The 12575-nt window shown below is 45.5% G+C and overlaps 1 protein-coding gene across 1 annotated transcript in view; it reads left to right on the top strand.

Moving 5' to 3' along the window:
* LOC126251364 (BTB/POZ domain-containing protein 1-like) overlaps positions 1-12575 on the top strand; it is a 469703-nt gene that overhangs the window by 85673 nt on the left and 371455 nt on the right. The gene's annotated exons all lie outside the window — the stretch shown is intronic.

The raw sequence follows: 12575 nt of genomic DNA, 5'->3' as shown, positions 1-12575 counted from the left end.
ATGCAATTTGGGTGCATAGATCCTGAGAAATCAGTACCCAGAACAACCACCTCTGGCCGTAATAACGGCCTTGATACGCCTGGGATGGCTTGTACAGGTACAGCTGCCCAAGCAGCTTCAACACGATACCACAGTTCATCAAGAGTAGTGACTGGCGTATTGTGACGAGCCAGTTGCTCGGCCACCATTGACCAGACGTTTTCAATTGGTGAGAGATTTGGAGAATGTGCTGGCCAGGGCAGCAGTCGAACATTTTCTGTATCCAGAAAGGCCCGTACAGGACATGCAACGTACGGTCGTGCATTATCCTGCTGAAATGTAGGGTTTCGCAGGGATCGAATGAAGGGTAGAGTCACGGGTCGTAACACATCTGAAATGTAACGTCCACTGTACAAAGTGCCGTCAATGCGAACAAGAGGTGACCGAAACGTGTAACCAATGGCACCCCATACCATCACGCCGAGTGATGCGCCAGTATGGCGATGACGAATACACGCTTCCAATGTCCGTTCACCGCAATGTCACCAAACACGGATGCGACCATCATGATGCTGTAAACAGAACCTGGATTCATCCGAAAAAATGACGTTTTGCTATTCGTGCACCCAGGTTCGTCGTTGAGTACACCATCGCAGGCGCTCCTGTCTGTGATGAACCGTCGAGGGTAACCGCAGCGATGGTCTCCGAGCTGATAGTCCATGCTGCTGCAAACGTCGTCGAACTGCTCGTGCAGATGGTTGTTGTCTTGAAAACGTCCCCATCTGTTGACTCAGGGATAGAGACGTGGCTGCTCGATCCGTTACAGCCATGCGGATAAGATGCCTGCCATCTCGACTGCTAGTGATACGAGGCCGTTGGGATCCAGCACGGCGTTCCGTATTACCCTCCTGAACCCACCGATTAAATATTCTGCTGACTGTCATTGAATCTCGACCAACGCGAGCAGCAATGTCGCGATACGATAAACCGCAATCGCGATAGGCTACAATCCGACCTTTATCAAAGTCGGAAACTTGATGGTACGCATTTCTCCTCCTTACACGAGGCATCACAGCAATGTTTACCCAGGCAACGCCGGTCAACTGCTGGCAACCTTGTATGAATGCTCTGAAAAGCTAATCATTTTCATATCACAGCATCTTCCTGTCGGTTAAATTTCGCGTCTGTAGCACGTCATCTTCGTGGTGTAGCAGTTTTAATGGCCAGTAGTGTAATAAGGATGTGTTGAATTGAATTGGGGAAAAAAGAAATTTATTGCTCAATTTTACAAAAATTAGAAATCAGTTGATAGGAAACCTACGGAGATATCAAGAAGTATTCAATTTGTCAATGGAAGGAAGTGTGGGGAGCAAAGATTGTACAGGAAGACCGAGATCTCAATACAGTGAGCAGGCTCAAATGGAGTTAGGTCGCAGCAGTTGTGCAGAGATGAGGCGGCTTGCACCGAATGGGTTAATGCGGGCTTCAAATCAGTCTTTACACTGAAGACTACAGCTACACAATTTCGAAATAGTACAAATCAAGCACCCATGAAGCGAATTAAGGGTACACCCTCGTCGTAGAATGACGTTACTGAAAATAACATCATAAGAATCCACTGACTTGTAGTTGCAATCACTTAATATACAACGTCAGGGAGTGATATTTAGAACGTTGTAGCTAGAGGCAAGGCGTGCAGCAGTCCAGTAGCATTAAAGGACACGTGGATGGAGTGTCCAGAGTCCACAGCACGCCTGGCTGGCGAGCTATCACACTTGGCGTGTTGACCTGCTAGAACAGCCCCTCTGCCTTTGGTGCGGTGGGTTGCGATCATTGTCAGCTCCCATGCCTGCTGGGCGGGTGCCTGAGGCCATACGGGCCAGCGAGCGACACAGGGGCTGTGCGGTCCGAAACCTGCACCGTGCATCACTAGATCTACATCTACATCTACATAGATACTCCGCTATCCACCGTTTGGCTGGTGGCGGAGGATATCCCGTACCACTACTAGTCATTTCCTTTCTTGTTCCAGTCTCAAATTGAGCGACAGAAAAACGATTATCTATATGCCTCCGTATGAGCCCTAATTTCTCGTATCTTATCTTTGTGATCCTTCCGCGCAGTGTATGTTGACGGCAATAGAATCGTTCGGCAGTCAGCTTCAGATGCCGGTTCTCTAAATTTTCTCAATAGCGTTCGTCGCAAAGAATACCACCTTACCTCCAGGGATTCCCATTTGAGTTCGCGAAGCACATTTGTAACACTTGCATGTTGTTCGAACCTAACAGTAACAGATCTAGCAGCACGTCTCTGAATTGCTTCGATGTCTTCGTTTAATCCGACCTGGTAGGGATCCCAAACACACGAGCAGTACCCAAGAATAGGTCGTACTAGCGTCCTACATGCGGTCTCCTTTACAGGTGAACCACTCTTCCCTACAATCCTCCCAATAAACCGAAGTCGACCACTCGCCTTCCTTACCATAATACTCACTTGCTCGTTCCATTTCATATCGCTTTGCGACGTTACGCTCAGATATTTAAACGATTTTGTGTCAAGCAGGACGCTGCTACTGGTGTTTCCAAAGATTTCCTTTTTCCTTGTCATCCACATTAATTTACATTTTTCTCCAGTTAGAGCTATGTGCCATTCATCACATCAATTACAAATTTTGCGCGCGAGATTAGCCGAGCGTTCTAAGGCGCTGCAGTCATGGACTGTGCGGCTGGTCCCGGCTGAGGTTCGAGTCCTCTCTCGGGCATGGGTATGTGTGTTTGTCCTTAGGATAATTTAGTTAAGTAGTGTGTAAAGTTAGGGACTGATGACCTTAGCAGTTAAGTCCCATAAGATTTCACACACATTTGAACATTTTTGAACTACAAATTTTGCTCAAATGGTTCAAATGGCTCTAAGGCACTACGGGACTTAACATCTGAGGTCATCAGTCCCCTAGAGTTAGAACTACTTAAAACTAACTAACCTAAGGACATCACATCTATGGCCGACGCATGATTCGAACCTGCGACCGTAGCAGCAGCGCGGTTCCGGACTGGAGCCCCTAGAAGCACTCGGCCACAGCGGCCGGCGACAAATTTTGTCAAAGTCATCTTGCATTGTCCTAGAGTCACCCACATACGACACCTTACCGTACTACACAGCATCATCATCAAACAACCGCAGATTGCTGCCCACTCTGTCAGCCATATCATTTATGTATGTAGAGAATAATAGCGCTATTATCACACTTCCCTAGGGCACTCCCGGCGATACCCTTCACCCTCATGAACATTCACCGTCAAAGATAACACACTGGATTCTGTTACTTGCGAAGTCTTTGAACCGCTCATATATCTGCGAACCTAATCGGTAGGCTCGTGCCTCCTTCAACAGCCTGAATGAGGCATCGTGTCAAGAGCTTTCCGGAGGTCTATTAATATGGAATATGCCTGTTTCCCTTCATCCGTAGTCCGCAGTGTATTATATGAGAAAAGGGAAGGCTGAGTTTCGGACCGGCGATGCTTTCTAAAATTCCGCTGATTCGTGGACATAAGCTTCTCGGTCTCAGTAGAATATGTTCCAGAATTCTTCAGCAAACCGATGTTAAGGGTACCGACCTGTAATTTTGCGTGTCCGTTCTTTTACCATTCTGATATACAGGAATTACCTGCGTTTCTTTTTCCAGATCATTCTATTTAAAGGAATGAAGGGACGATATAATTATGCTACCAAAGATAGAGGAGCTTTGCAATACTACCGTGGGGAAGACGAGCAATTTTTCGTCCGGTGACCTCAGCGTTCGCCTTTCGCAATAGGCAGGAAGGCGTGAGTGGCAGAGTGGAGAGCTGTGCTCCCCGCGAGATAGGAGTCTGCGCGCGGTGCGTAGGACAGGTGCGGCGGCCCACTGCCAAGGCCCCCGCCGCGCGCCGCGCCTCTGTTTACAAACGCGAGCACGCGGCCGCGATAGCGGCGCAGCGCAGCGCAACGCTTATCGCGGCAGATGCCGTCCAGCGGCGGCGCCCGCCTGACTCACCGCCACGACCCGAAATCGATTACGCGTCTGCCGGCAAGTCGATTGCTTGTCTCGTCACAGATGATAATCGCCTAACAGTTTATCCCCACACTAGACAGCGTGCACTTTCGCAAGTGGTTGTGAAAGACAGCGATGTGATCCCACGTCAAACTTACGGAGGGGAATATTGCAACGAGAGTTTCGTAAGCGGCTGCAGTTTCACCTATTGACGCTGAAACTCGTAGTAACCGCTGGGATATTGTACTCTTCTACCGGTCTCTGCCTGAGCTCAATTAATTTTTCACGACACCGGCTGCGCTTACCCAGCGAGTTGAAATAATTCCGCCGCGCGGGATTAGCCGAGCGATAAAAAAAAAAAAAAAAGCTGTCTAAGGCGCTGCAGGCATGGACTGTGCGGCTCATCCCTGGGGAACTTTGAGTCCTCCCTCGGGCCTAGGGGTCCGCAGCTCGTGGTCGTGCGGTAGCGATCTCGCTTCCCGCGCTCGGGTTCCCGGGTTCGATTCCCGGCGGGGTCAGGGATTTTCCCTGCCTCGTGATGACTGGGTGTTGTGTGATGTCCTTAGGTTAGTGAGGTTTAAGTAGTTCTAAGTTCTAGGGGACTGATGACCATAGATGTTAAGTCCCATAGTGCTCAGAGCCATTTGAACCATTTTTTCGGGCATGGGTGTGTGTGTTTGTCCTTAGGATAATTTAGGTTAAGTAGTGCCTAAGGTTAGGGACTGATGACCTTAGCAGTTAAGTCACATAAGATTTTACACACATTTCAACATTTTTATAAAATAATAATTTCAGAAGATACTTTCATCAGATTAATGAAGTCCCAGCATTCCTGTGGAGGAGTATTCCAGCACATTTATAGAAACAGAAATCCTCTGGATCAACGGGTGTCGGTTCGATCCTACTTGCAGAGTTGGACAGCAATACTGTGATTGCGGAACTAATACAGAGCAGCAAAATGAGTCGGGCCGGCAAAACACACTTTTTTCCTTATCAGGGTGTAAAAAAGAATTTATAAACACAGAAATCTAATAGGAATTGCATATTTTCTTAATGGTTTTCAATGAACAGGCTATAATAATAAAAGCGCACAGAAATCCCATGTGCTTGGAAGAAAACAGAGTTCAAAGAAAAAAAAAGTGTCATTTCAAAGAGCTACGCCACTCATACAAATACAGTCGGTGGTAACTTCTATTTACCACCGGTATGTAGGCGAAAATTCGTGTTCAAATCAGGTGGTAAGTATAATGCAGCGTCAGAAATTGTTCTAAATGATTTCTCCGACAGTTATTTTGAGCGATTAGTTCAGCAGCCCTTTCAAAGCGTAACTGGTTGCGGAAACATACAGAACCACTTAGCAACAAATAATCATCAGCAGATAGGGAGCACCGTGACGGATACACGGATTAATGAACACAAGGTTATTGTAGCGAGACTGTCCACCGCAACAGCCAAATGCACCAAACGTAAACGCAAAATAAATACATCTATTTTATAAAAAATTAGATAAAAATTCGATTGACGCCTTCCTGAGAGAAAATCTCCACTTCTCCCTAACCAACTGTGTGAGTGTAGACCAGATGTGGCTTAAGTTCAAAGAAATAATATGTGACGCAATTGAGGGATTTATAACGAAAAAATTAATAATGGATGGTACTGATTCCCCATGGTACGCAAAACAGATCAGAACACTGTTGCAGAAGTAACGGAAGCCGAATTTCAAAGAACATAGAATCCCCAAAACTGGCGATGCTTTACACCCGCGCCAACACACAATCAGTACCATCACTGCGTAATACCAGTTGTAATATTACACATGACAGCGCCGTTAAAGTGAAATTATTGAACACAGTTGCGAAATTCCTTGACCAAAGAAGACTTAGACACGGTATCCATATGGTGACAAAAATGCCAATTGTCTCCCAATAATGAAAAGTGTGAGGTTATCCACAAGAGTACGAAAAGAAATCCGTTAAATTTCAGTCACTTGATAAATCACACGGATTTAAAGGCCATCAATTAAATTAATTACCTAGGAATTACAATTAAGAACATCATAAATTGGAACGAACACATACGGATTGTGGGGAAAGGAAACCAAAGAATGCGTTTTATTGGCAGAACGCTTAGAAAATGCAACAGGTTTAGTAAAGAGACTGCATACACTACGCTTGTTGGTCCTCTGCTGTCTGAAGGCGGTTCGAAGAACTCTCTGCCAGGCACTTAACTGTGAACTGCAGAGTAGTCACGTAGATATAGGTAATTTACGCCAGTGGTTTGTTATGCACGTAAAGCTTACCGTCATGCTGTAACATGGATCGTTGATCTTAATGCCCCACGGAACCGGCGTCGGAAGCAGAGACTCACCCATCATGTAGGCAGCAACACGACACATCTTCTACGTAACGCTGTCCGTCTACAAGTCGGCTCATGTAAATCTCCGAAAGTCGTTGGCCTATCTTGGAGGTTGACTTCAGAGAATTTACTACACTGGCCAAACCAGATAGGATAGACACGCTCCTCCACACGGGAACAACATAGGGATTTGTGTCTGTTAAATTTCTGGTGAGGCCAATTTTGCACGCGGCCTGAGACTGGCAGTATCTCTTTCTTCTTCGCAGAGCTCTAACTTAACGGCCTCGTTCTTATTTCCTGTCCAAACCAACCACCAAAGTGCAAAATCGTCCTGAAAAGTAATTGTGTCTCATCAAACGCGCACCATGCTGTTATTCTGTCATCTCCCCCAATGACATCACTGACAATTTATACATTACGCGATTACGAATCAAAATATTTGTGTCGCTTCAGTATCTCTGACAGACCGGACAGAAATTGGTAAATGTGTGAATTAAGTTTGCCACATTGTAGAGTGCAGACCATATAATTCACTGATACGACTATATGCTTTCTTTTCACAAAAAGATCAGTTTAAATTGCATATGATTCGTTGGAAAGATACATCCGACTTGACAAGAATATCATACATACTCCACAAGAGCGAAGAAAGATACTTGGGGTGGAGTTTTAGCTTACGCGAAGGTTTTATTTTGAAAAGAACCATCTGATTTTACAACAGTGAATACATTCACATGGATACACACAGTCTTGCGGTACCTATCATATTTATGTTCAGGGTCAATGCTTTCGTTTATGTTCCACCAAAGCTCAATGTGGCCCTCAGTGGACGCACACAGCCATTCAGACGAGAGTCAAAGTGACCCCATACATCTGCGAACGTGTTTGGACAATGGATTCGCTGCAGTTGCTACGCAGTGCCGCATATCACCAAACGTTTCTGGAAGGGGAGGCACACAGATACAGTCTTTCACAACCCCCCCCCCACAAAAAAAAAGGAAAATCACGTACCTGGACAGCAGACGTTCCTGAAATCCAGTTACGAGATACGGACTCCCCTTGTAGCTGATCTATCGGCGAGGCACCTCACCGTTAAGATATGCTCTTAATTGTGGATCCTTCGACGAGGCACCTCACTTTTAATAAATGGCTTACATGCTGGTATCAGTGCGGAAAAGTTCCGTCCTATTGAAAAGTGAAATTTTCGCCGTGTCACCGCAATTGTGCAATGAACGAGCGAGTGAGCGAGCTAGCTCCATCAGGGAATTCCCTACCCGCCGACTACGCGAGCCAGGAACTTACAACTAACGCTAAGATAAATGGTTCAAATGGCTCTGAGCACTATGGGACTTAACATCTGTGGTCATCAGTCCCCCAGAACTAAAATTGCCTCCAAGTGTCTATATTCATTCATCTAGAAGAAACCGTCTCGTAAATAAGACGATGATTTTTGAAGCATGCTTACTTCCACCATTATTGCATATCGTCTACACATGTGAAGTTACTTCAGAGTCGTAGCAATCGCCTATTCTGAAAACGTCGTAGACTCTGTAAAGCTATGCCAGGGAGAACATTGTTTTATGGAGTGTCGGAGTTGATGATCTTAGCAAGGTAATCGTTATGGTACACAGGACTTTCTACACATCTTTTCTGTCCCGTCGATTCCCAGCCATCAGTCGGCAGAAATCAGGAGACTTCGTTCACTTAGCCGGCCGAAGTGGCCGTGCGGTTAAAGGCGCTGCTGTCTGGAACCGCAGGACCGCTACGGTCGCAGGTTCGAATCCTGCCTCGGGCATGGATGTTTGTGATGTCCTTAGGTTAGTTAGGTTTAACTAGTTCTAAGTTCTAGGGGACTAATAACCTCAGCAGTTGAGTCCCATAGTGCTCAGAGCCATTTTGAACCAACTTCGTTCACTTCGAGTCTTTTTTCCCCTTCTTTCTCCGACATCTGTCAACTTTTGGGGTGAAACGGTGTTGTACTACTTCAGTAGATGTTTCAGAATGTCTCGTTGGGCTATGTTCAGTTATTACGCCATAAAGTGTGATGCAGCAGCTCCCGTGCCAATGTAGGCTTGCAGCGCCAGTGTTCACTTCCGTTAAAATTTCCGGACAGAGAGGCTGGGCCCCCAGTATAATGCTATACACTACGGAAGGCGGTTATCACTGAAACAACCGGTTTTCGGTTATATCTTTTTTTTCAGGCTAGTTTAACCTGAGTGCTCAAACTCAAAATAGCCGGTTTCTGAAATAACCGATTTTTGGTTTTTATTCTTATTATTCCCTGTAAAACTTAGAAATCGAACAAAGACTGAAAAATTTTGACTCAGTTTCAAAATACATATAATCGAGAGACGAGTATTAAATTAAACAGGCACATAAAACAAAACTTAGTGAGTCCACTTTTCTCTGCGTTTCTTCAGAAGTGATAAGTAATTGAATACTACAAAAAATTGCAGGTATTCTCCTGTTGATTCTAATATTTTGAAACTTTGTTCAAAAATCGTGTTGTAATCGGGGATCGTTTTACTACACTACTGGCCATTAAAATTGCTACACCAGGAAGAAATGCAGATGATAAACGGGTATTCATTGGACAAATATATTATACTAGAACTGACATGTGATTACATTTTCACGCAATTTGGGTGCATAGATCCTGAGAAATCAGTACCCAGAACAACCACCTCTGGCCGTAATAACGGCCTTGATACGAAAATGGTTCAAATGGCTCTGAGCACTATGGGACTTAACATCTATGGTCATCAGTCCCCTAGAACTTAGAACTACTTAAACCTAACTAACCTAAGGACATCACACAACACCCAGCCATCACGAGGCAGAGGAAATTCCTGACCCCGCCGGGAATCGAACCCGGGAACCCGGGCGTGGGAAGCGAGAACGCTACCTCACGACCACGAGCTGCGGGCCTTGATACGCCTGGGCATTGAGTCAAACAGAGCTTGGATGGCGTGTACAGGTTCAGCTGCCCATGCAGCTTCAACACGATACCACAGTTCATCAAGAGTAGTGACTGGCGTATTGTGACGAGTCAGTTGCTCGGCCACCATTGACCAGACGTTTTCAGTTGGTGAGAGATCTGGAGAATGTGCTCGCCATGGCAGCAGTCGAACATTTTCTGTATCCAGAAAGGCCCGTACAGGACCTGCAACATGCGGTCGTGCATTATCCTGCTGAAATGAACGGTTTCGCAGGGATCGAATGAAGGGTAGAGCCACGGGTCGTAACACATCTGAAATGTAACGTCCAACGTTCAAAGTGCCGTCAATGCGAACAAGAGGTGACCGAGACGTGTAACCAATGGCACCCCATACCATCACGCCGGGTGATACGCCAGTATGGCGATGACGAATACACGCTTCCAATGTGCGTTCACCACGATGTCGCCAAACACGGATGCGACCATCATGATGCTGTAAACAGAACCTGGATTCATCCGGAAAAATGACGTTTTGCCATTCGTGCACCCAGGTTCGTCGTTGAGTACATCATCGCAGGCGCTCCTGTCTGTGATGCAGCGTCAAGGATAATCGCAGCCATGGTCTCCGAGCTGATAGTCCAAGCTGCTGCAAACGTCGTCGAACTGTTCGTGCAGATGGTTGTTGTCTTGCAAACGTCCCCATCTGTAGACTCAGGGATCGAGACGTGGCTGCACGATCCGTTACAGCCATGCGGATAAGTTGTCTGTCATCTCGACTGCTAGTGATAGGGGGCGTTCCGTATTACCCTCCTGAACCCACCGATTCCATATTCTGCAAACAGTCATTGGATCTCGACCAACGCGAGCAGCAATGTTGTAGTTGTCGCCACCAGCGCCAACGTTGTTTGAGTGCTCTGAAAAGCTAATCATTTTCATATCACAGCATCTTCTTCCTGTCGGTTAAATTTCGCGTCTGTAGCACGTCATCTTCGTGGTGAAGCAATTTTAATTTTTAGTGTATTTGAGCGTCACGAACAGTGAAAACTGAGGTTGAAGAACTTGTTTTTCGTGCTAATTTGTCTGTTTTCAAGAACTACAAACAGATAAAGGCATATTATGTAAATACAGGCAGAATTTGAGCAACTTTCTATTTTAATTGTATACTATTAATGAATTACTGTTAAGTTTTTATTGTATTACTGTTACCGTAATTTCATTCTTCTTTTACTATTTCATAGAAATCGCAGACAAATTGGTAGAGTTTTAAAGCAAATAAACGGCTATACTTCACTGCTATGTCACTTCGTAAAAATATTTCCTATGGTTGGTGCCGTTCTGCAATAGAACGGATGTCCGGCGACGGCAGCGAAAAACTACCGTAAAGACCCGGCGCGGTCCAAGTCTTGCACACTGCACGTACACGGCTACCTTAAGCCACGACACACGGCAACAGGAATGCTGTACCTACTCTTACGCCACGTCTCTGCTGCTCGATTCTTCCAGCATTGTTATCAAAATAGGAATAATCGCTTTTCCCACTTTCATATTTCGAACAAATACAAATTTTGCGAATAAAAATTATTCTTTTTTAGGCTTATTTAAAAAGGAAAAAGTTTAGTCCTGTTGCTATGACTAACTGATATTTAGGTTTTTTATTTAGTTTTCACACAAAACAAATATCGAAATATACTGGTTATTGAGAATTAAAATTCCGGTATATGTTTTAACCGGTCGTTTTTTTGCAATAACTAGCATTCACTGACGTTTCGCCCCCATTAGAAAGTGACATCTTCAGAGATACATCGGCGATTGCATCCAAAGCTGAAGGGGTCCCCAAATTGATAGGCCCATTAATAGCTGTGTGGAGGGAATCATCATACGTCCACACGACTCTGCTTACTATATTTGCCGAAAGCCTCGTCTCGGTATTTTGAACCAATCACGAAATAGCAGGTCTGTTACGCCTTACGCGACTCGCGGTGCATACCACTGAACTTAGCGGTACCGCAGTGACTTACAGGGGCGGAGGGCACTCTGTGCTCCAGTGGCTGCAGACTGCGCTGGTGACGCCAGCGGCCGGAGAGCCACCGTGGCGTCATCCGGCTATTTCGCGGTCGATCCCCCAGGGACCTCCCATAGTCGGCGCCGCCTTATCGGCGCTCTTCGGCTCCACTCGGAACGCCTCGGGGAACACCGCCGATATCAACAACGTGCGCCTTGTGCAAAGGCTTATCTGCCACGAGCCATCTGTCAGCCGGCGTCATCCAGCCTACGTTCTAGGGTCCTTACCTGGCTTTACAAGGCACGATCGTCAACACAAGCTGTTTGAAACGACCAAAGCTGGACACCTTGACCCGTCGCGCCACTTCCTACACTGTATTCGACTTTGTTTGTAGAGTTCCGTACCTAAATCGGTAAAAATGGAACCTTTATAGGAGTGTTTTGCTGTCTGTCTGTCCTTCTATTAAGACCCCTTTTTCTCAGGAACAGGTAGGGATATCAAGTTCAATTTTACACAGCATACTAAGGTTATGGATCCTTGGCGGTGTAAAAAAAATTAAGCTACTAAATCAAATCAATCAAAAGATACGGCCATGTGTGTAACATGAGTTGAAACTCGCAAGATCACTCATCAAAATCTATAGGGTACATTCCGTTGACCCTGAATCGTGAAATTTGGCAAGAAGCAAAGCTTCACAGTGAAAGCAAGGGAAACAAATGAATATTGTTAATTTGTAATTATATCACACGAAAAAGAAAGCTTTTTTGTCATCTGCTATTGGACTGTCTGTCCGCCTGTTGAGACCCCTGTTTCTCAGGAATGGGCAGATGTATCAAGCTCGGATATATGTCACGTACTACTTACAGTACCTTGGTGGCGTAAAAAAATATAAGTTTCTGCTACGATGAAATCTAAGTTTACGGTCACATGTTTTGATACAAAATCATAAAATTACAATATCAAAGCGAAATTACACAAGGAATTTTAAATTTGATATTAAAATATTCCGAAAATCTCGGAATTCCCGGCACCTATATCTTGCCAGTGTCGATATCGACAGCCAACAAAAGTCGTCGAGATTCTCGAGCCCCAGGACGGATGAACTGTCTATATACACTGATGAGCCAAAAAATTATGACCATCTGCTTAATAGCTTGTTTGTTGGTAGGTTTGTGGATGTTTGTGCCATTAGAAGTCTACGCACAGGTCATCTAATTCGCGTAAATAACGGGCCGCTGATTTGCGTACGCGTGTTGCAGCCCGATAGCGACCCA

Source organism: Schistocerca nitens, chromosome 4 (assembly GCF_023898315.1).
Source record: "Schistocerca nitens isolate TAMUIC-IGC-003100 chromosome 4, iqSchNite1.1, whole genome shotgun sequence".
Classification (NCBI taxonomy): Eukaryota; Metazoa; Arthropoda; class Insecta; order Orthoptera; family Acrididae; genus Schistocerca; species Schistocerca nitens.
This window is presented reverse-complemented; position numbering and strand designations above follow the sequence as displayed.